This window comes from Chelonoidis abingdonii, chromosome 3 (assembly GCF_003597395.2).
Source record: "Chelonoidis abingdonii isolate Lonesome George chromosome 3, CheloAbing_2.0, whole genome shotgun sequence".
NCBI classification, from domain to species: Eukaryota; Metazoa; Chordata; order Testudines; family Testudinidae; genus Chelonoidis; species Chelonoidis abingdonii.
Window position 1 is genome coordinate 4,966,726 of NC_133771.1, and position 7,781 is coordinate 4,974,506.

General features: G+C 53.6%; 1 long non-coding RNA gene across 1 annotated transcript; it reads right to left on the reverse strand.

Moving 5' to 3' along the window:
- Positions 1-1,724: 1,724 nt before the first annotated feature.
- Positions 1,725-4,607, reverse strand: LOC116837370 (uncharacterized). The gene is made up of 3 exons (XR_004376685.2): positions 4,110-4,607; positions 3,027-3,319; positions 1,725-1,776 (listed from the first exon to the last, which is right to left on the reverse strand). It is a non-coding gene; the product is annotated as an uncharacterized LOC116837370 (long non-coding RNA).
- Between the last annotated feature and the right edge of the window lie 3,174 nt (positions 4,608-7,781).

Here is a 7,781-nt window from a genome sequence, read left to right on the forward strand (position 1 = left end):
GCCCAGGGCTGGGGCAGCAGTGGGGTGGGGGGAGGGCACTGGTGGGGGAATTCCAGTGCGGGGCAGCAGGGGAGCGGGGAAGAGTCTAGGGCTGGGGCAGCAGGGGTATGCAGGGGCAGGGCGGGGGGGAGCCCAGGGCTGGGACAGGGGCCAGCCAAAATTTTTTTTGCTTGGGGCTGCAAAATACCTAGAGCTGGCCCTGCCCCCACCCAGGTGCACACCCCTCTGCCCAGCATCGTCCTCCCAGCTCCTGGGCCCCTCTCGTGCCATGGACGGGGGCTGAAAGGAGCCATCGTCCATGCTGACCGACCTCGCCCCTTGGCAGGCAGCTGGCCCTGCCATGTGGCACCCTGGGAATTGCTGTGCCAAGGCCTGGCTGTCCCTGGCCTCGGGGCTAATAGAGCCATTGGCACAGTGCCCCTCACTGGCAGGCTCTCGCTGTCCCTAGCAAACAGCTCTGGATGGTCTCACGCTGCAGCAAGCTCAGCTGAGTTGTCTCTGGGATTAGACCCCCAGGGCTGGGATCCGCAGAGCTGCCCAGGCGAGGCCCAGGGAGGGGCCGGGCTGTTTAATTTGGTTTCCTCCTAGTCCTTGGAGCAGGATGAGAATGATTTAACGGGGAAGAGGAGGCTGGCTCCCTTCGACGTAACCTCTCCCGAGTGAGCAGGGCGACCGGGGAACATGTCAGCTACTCCAGTCTCTCTGATACCCCACCCCTGCGCTTGGGACAAGAATGGCAGGGGGGAAGGCTCAGGTACCTTTACCCTCACTACAGCCTGGGTCTGTGCTGGGCCCTGCCCACCCCTGCTGTAGGCTAGAGCAGCCTCAGGGCTGCTCCACTCACAATCTGTTCTCCGTGGCTGGCTACAGGTCCTGGGAAGCCAAGAATGGCTGATGTGAAACGCACTTTGTCTGTGCCCCCAAACCGGGCTCTCTTCTGCACGCAGAACCTCACCCCAGCTCCACCCCAGCTGGGGAGCCCTCTTGGGCTGCGGGTTCACTTAATGGGTCGCGTCTGCCCCCTGACCCTGTCAGAGCGGCAACAAGGGTCCTTCCTGGAACAGTGAGGCCAGCGCCCCAAGTTCTTGTGGGCTGCAGATCCCAAACTCGGGGACTTCTTAGGGTGTCTGTGGCTATAAAATACATTAACTCTCAGCTTTCTGTCTCCATCTCTGAGCGCTCTGCCTGGGTGAGGAGACAGCAGCCATCGTGTTCTCAGCGTCACTGTGCGCACACATGCACACAGCAGGACAGGAAGATCATACGCACACACCAAGGCAGACAGGCGGCATCTATTACATGTCTCTAACATCCCTGCCCCCTTCTCCCCCACACCACTCTCTCATGCAGACTTTACTTTTCTTCTTTCTTTTTGCTGTTTTCCTTAATCTCAACTCAAAGCCCTTCCCCCACCAGCACAGAGGTGACTCCCTGTGGATTGGAAAAAAACACCCTCCTGGCCGCTGCCCTTGGGAAAGCCAGGCACCAGGGCCGAAGACAGAATTTGGTGCTTCCCTTTTGCTGCCATCTGAGCTCAACCATTACTCCGGAGGCCACAGATTGGAGCTGCGCTTTGAGATCACGTTGTCTCCAGCTTCCAGCTATGATCCTCTGCAGCGGCGGCCAAATCCCAGAAGTCTGCTCTGCTGGGAAGCCCAGTTCACAGCCCCACATGGTCTCTTCCACTACTAACAACTGCTGTCCGGTGCTTCATCCAAGCAATTCTGTGTGAGGGGGAGGCACGGGTGGGAGGGGAAGGTCCTTGGCCCTAAGATACTTGACAATGGGGAAAAGAAAAATCAGAGTCTCTCTGGCTTCACTGCCCCCCTTTGTGACAATCCCCCAGCGCTTTGCCCGGCGCTAGCTCATCTCAGGGGAGCATCTGATAGGATTTTACAGAGTCATGATTTAAGTCTCAGCCACCCAGGGGGAAGGAAGGTGGGTGTAATTCTCCCTAGTTTACACTGATATGTGCATAAAACAATCCCTATGCTATTCTGGATCTGGAGCAAAAAAGTTTTGGGGAAACTGAGGCCCAGAGAGGGGGATCGGGGATAGAGCTGCAAATAGAACCCAGGAGTCCTGCCACCCCTTAGTGGGCTTTTACTGTTAGGTTGTCTCTAGTCCCACCAAAAAGAGCATGAACTGGCTTTCTTGAAGCCACGAATGACTTGGATACAGCCAGGGATGGCTCCAGGCACCAGTGCAGGAAGCAGGTGCTTGGGGCAGCCAATGGAAAGCGGTGGCACGTCCGGGTTCTTTGGCGGTGGGTCCCTCGGTCCCCCTTGGAGCGAAGGACCGGCTGCTGAATTGCCACTGAAGAATGAAGCAGCGCGGCTGAGCTGCCGCCAAAGTGCCGCACTTCAGGGCTTTTTTTTTTTTTTTTTTTTTGCTGCTTTGCCACTTGGGGTAGCAAAAAAGCTGGAGCCGTCCCTGGATATAGCCTCAGCTCCTCCCCACGTCCATACAGCCTGTCACCAATTCCTTTGTCGTTACAGCTGGACCAAATATAGCATTGAAGTCCGTTGTCAAGTAGATCCTGCCTTAGCCACACCAGCGCACTGGGAATGCGTCCGTACAGGGTGATCGTATGGGGTCTGTGTTTCATACCCAACATTCAAACAGCGGGGTGGGGGCTGAAGGGAAAAGGTGGCCACAAGCCAAACTGTCCATATGCTGGCGTACGGGGCACAATGCAGCATTCAGGACCCAGCAAACAGCCGAGCTAAGTCATGCTAAAGAACGCACAGATTCTTTGCACGCTCGGTAACAGAGTTTGTTTAACATACGGGGCAGTGGACAGTGCAGCATACCAGCTGCACGGGAATGTCTGGGTTACACTGAAGAACTCACAGACTCAAACAGCTTCTACAGCGTTTTGGATTATAGAAATAAAAAACCTGAGGCCACTCCAAAAACTGGTAGTAGGTTGTTATCCTCTATGCAGCTCAGGCATTCAAAGGAAGACCCACTACACACAGCCTCTGTGTTACGCTAGTGTAACATTTTCTTCTGAGAAAACCCACCTCAGTGTACACGGATAGGCCACGGAGGCGAGGTCCAAGATTCTGGCCATAGTGTGAACCAATGGACGTTTCTCATTTCTGGGTCAGACAAACCAGGGTCCTTGAGGCCCTCATCTCAGGGATGCAGCCTCATAGCTGGGTGTGGCTTTCCAGGGGCCTTCTGAGAGAGGGAGCCGCCTCTGTTTGACAGCCACAGCTTCAAAGAGGAGCACTTTGTCCTTTCACTCCATGCGTGCCCAGCACCGAGCTCCAAGGGGCTCTGATCTCCAATGGGGGCCGCTTGGCTGCTGCCTCTAGACCAATAAATAAGAAAAGTGTCATTTCCCCATCGACCCCCAGATGTGCTGTGGTGGGGCTGGTGCTGGGAAGTCAAGAGAGGCTCTGCACCTCGCACAAGGTGCTTCTCACGCACACCCGGCTGCAGGGGGAGTGCACTGAGCGGTACTGGTGTCTGACACAGGCCAGCCCCAAAGCAGCTGCCTCCAGGAGAATGAAAAGCCTGCAAAGCATCCCTGGCTACGCCCACAGCAGAGCAAGCCAGAACGGCCAACCCCCGGCAGATCCATTCAGGCTGGGGCCACTGCCCCTTCCCTATTCCTCCCCACTCACTTTGGAATGGTTCTCAGGGTGCCCAGGACCGTGAGTCTCTTTGTTACCCTCGGCCACCCCGACACGAGAGTCTTACTTGGGTTGAACCAGGTGTCAGCTTCCTGATAGGCTGGGGTGCCTGTCAGTCAGCTGAGTGCTCTCCTCTGGGCTGTGCCAGCCCTTGCTCTGCCCTGCAGGGTAACAATCGGTGCACTCAGCCCCCGAGCCCTTTGGAAGGTTTCCGCTGTAGTGCCCAGCCCCCTTCTCCACTGAACGCTCACAGCAACAGCAGGTCTGCTGCCCCCAAGAGAGTCGTGCACACCCCAGCTTGGATGGTTCCACTCTGGGTCAGCAACCAGCACGGAGATTTAGAATGGAAACAACACGGTTATCGGCAGAGATTCACAGGACAGCGAACAGGCATAGTGAAAACGAGAGGTTACATCCGAACCAGGACACGCTCTCGAGAGAGCCAGCTCAACTCCCCATGCTCACCTTCTGTCTGGAGCATCTTATCTCATCCCGCTTCAGCCAAGGCTGGTCAAGACCCCTTTCTCATCAATGTTACCACCCTGCCCAATCACGTCCCAGGCGCAGGATGAAGGGCTGTCTTCCTTGCCTTCTCCTTGTGGCCCCCAAGGTACATTGTTTGTACCAGAGGCTTGGTGATCCCTGTGGCTTATTCACCTGGGCCCTGCCTCCTGGTGATTTGGGTCTGCCATTGAGTTGGTTTGCAATGCTTCTTCTTTTTTTTTTTTTAACACTGTTGCAAAAAAAGGGAACATTATGCTGGGATGTATTAGCAGGAGTGTTGTCAGCAAGACACGAGATGTAATTCTTCTGCTCTACTCTGCGCTGATAAGGCCTCGAGTGGAGGAACATTTCAGGCAAGATGTGGACAAGTTGGAGAAAGTCTAGAGGAGATCAACAAAGATGATTAAAGGTCTAGAGAACATGAAGAAGGACAAAATTAGGTTTGTTTAGTCTGGAGAAGAGAAGACTGAGAGGGGACATGATAACAGTTTTCAATATAGAAAGGGTTGTTACAAGGAGGAGAGAGAAAAATTGTTGTTCTTAACCTCTGAGGATAGGAAAAGAAGCAATGGGCTTAAACTGCAGCAAGAGGGATTTAGGTTGGACATTAGGAAAAACTTCCTGTCAGTGTGGTTAAGCACACGGTGGGCTCGAGTTTGGGACCCAGGGGTGACAGATCCAGAGATGCCGGTGCTGGTTTCACCACAAACGACACTAAGCACTTCCTCATCCCGCTCCACCTGCCCCTTGGTCCTCCCAGCCCATGTGCTCCTGGGGGGCAGAGCACAGGAAGGGGTCCCCCACCCCCCACTAGGGCTTGGGGCTGACAGCAGTGTTTTTGCAGTATATGGGGCTGTTCACCTCCCCACATCTACTCAGCCCCCCCCCCACCAGGGCCAGGTCTCCCTCTCCCCTAAAGAAATCAGAGCTCAGCAGATTCCTTCACTCAGCCATGCCCCCGACCTATCCTGCAGGGCCCAACCAAGCCCCTTTGTGATTCCTATGTGATGCACCATCTTGGACTCCTTATGCCCGGCAGGCTGCAGGGCTGCTCCCAGCAGTTCAGCTTGTGTGCCAGATTTGGCCTGGCTCCAGAGCATCCATCCTGGGGAGAGATACCAGGGGTGTGATTGCTTTGATGAACGGCCAGGTGTGGCTGTTACTGGCTCAGGTAAGGTATGTCACACACAGCGCCTCCTAGTGGCTGATCTGTGTATTACAGGTCTAGCATTCCACCACACCCACACTGCTCCAAACACCCTGTTACTCTGCACCCCTGTAGGGGTTTTCACCACCCCCTCGCCACACACACACACACAGCTGGGATGCAGCTTTTAACCCCTTCCATGCCTACCCAATAGGGGAGGGGAGTTGACTGCCAGCAGGTGGGCTGGAGCAGATTGTGTGGACAGGGGGCCCCGTACAGGACTGATTAAGGCCAGAAAGCAACTCAGTGAGTGACCCCCCCACACCTCTAAGGACAATAACCCCTGTGCCTAGCTAAGCCCCTCCCTTATTCACCTTCACTCTGGTATCTAAGCACTGATTGGAGGGGAGGACCCAAGGGGGCGGGGAAAGTAATGTGATTGGCCCTTAAGGAGGAAATACTGCAGTCAGGTGGGGTGATGCAGCAAGACTGCAGTTAAAAAGAGACTCAGCTGGGATTGTACAGGAGCTGCTGGGGCCAGCAGGAAGCTGCTGACTTGTTCCAGGCTCTGGAGTCTCCCCCCGGAGTCTGCAGGAGCAGGGCCCTTGGTAGGAGATAAGGGACAGGACTGGGCAGTAATAGATATTGTCGTGCGCTGAGGACTGTGTCAGTGTTGCAAGCTATCGCCTTACGAGTGGTGCGGGGAGGTTTTCCTAGTCCTGCTGGCAGGTTAGTGGGCTCTCCTGGGAGGTGTGTGGTGTGCTCATGGTCTAGAAGGAACCAGCCTAGACCAAGGTGGGGTGAGTTGTGTCTCTCTTTGAGCTTTTTTGTGAGTCTTTCTGAACAATGCTGGCTGATGTCAAAGGGAAGAGGCCCAATAAGGGGTGTTGGATCCAGCCCAAGATACCGGTCTCAGTTATGCCAGTGTAAATACGGAGTAAATACATACACTTCAGTGATGATAGTAGTGCCTGTGACAGGAGAACCCGGTGGAGAGGTCTCTTCCAGAGAGAGGATCATTTTCTGCTGTCCAGGAGGACGCTCAAGGCAAACAAAGACAATACTGTCCAGCAAGTGGGAAGCTGGGGGCCTGCCTTACTTTCCAGATGCAGCAGTAACAGTAGAAAGGACTTCAGCTTTCCCCCAGCTGCCAGCTCCTGGCAGGAACAGGGAGGCAGGAATAAACCTTCCCTGTGCAGACGCTGACAGCTTCCCTTACACCCTGTGTTATTCTAACTCCTCACCTTCCTTTGGAGTTTGGACCCAAGAGGGCCGATGTGATGAGACTTTTGTGGCACAGGGGCCCTCCTGAAAGACTAAAGGAATTCAAAATGCTGTTGGGTGACAAACTAGATCCACTCACATTTAGGCTAAGGGTATGGCTACACTTGGCATTTCAAAGCGCTGCCGCGCCAGCACTTTGAAGTGTGAGTGTGGTCAGAGCGGCAGCGCTGGGAGAGAGCTCTCCCAGCGCTGCACTTAAACCACATCCTTTACGGGTGTAGCGTGCAGGGCTGGGAGCCGCACTCCCAGGGCTGCCGCCCTGATTACACTGACTCTTTACAGCACTGCATCTTGCAGCGCTCAGGGGGGTGTTTTTTCACACCCCTGAGCGTGAAAGTTGCAGCGCTGTAAAGTGTGAGTGTAGCCAAGCCCTAAGATGGTTTCTTGTTACCAAAATTTGATTCGTTTTAAAACAATGTGATTACCTATGTGAATCACATACACATGCCAAAACAGATTAGGCAAGAAAGATAATTGGCCGAATTACCTGTTCTGAGGACAGGTGACTCTTTCCAAATCTCTGCTGCTTTCCTCACCCCGGTTCTTCTGCCCTCTCCACTTGTCAGACACTTGGCTTTTATCCCCGTTCTGTAACTTTGTGCAGACTCAGCTTGCTTGCTTAGCTGTGCACCTAGCTACTCGAACCCCTCGACTAAAACCTTCTTATGCATAAATCACAATAACAACCCCAAACTAATATATTATTGCTAAATCTATGAAAACTTATTTTTATCTGTCTACTTCTATCATCTCTTCTCCGCTGTTCATTTCACTGGCTCCATCCAGTTGCTCTTATCTTACAGATCTGTTTTTGTGGCCTTGGGTTTTGCTTGTTAGGTTGTCTTGGGAGGCACCTGAAGTTACCAAGTCCCCATTTCACCTGGCTGTTTACACGGACCAAGGTTTAACAAAGTCAGACGCACAAGCCAGGTTTCACACAACCCTGAAGTTGTTTCAGATAAGTTCTGGAATGCTGCATCAGGAGAGACACAAACAAAAAGTAAAAATTCCTTTGTTTCCTGATATAATATTAATTCCTCCAACATTTGTGTGTGTATGTGTGTCTGTGTGTGTGTGTCTGTATGATATTTGTCTAACACATTTCATTGCACCATTTTCTAACAAGGCAAACAGCTGGCTTGGGCCCAGGTGCAGAGAAAGGGCCAGAGATGGTGATTTCTCTCAGGGTGTAACTCCACTAA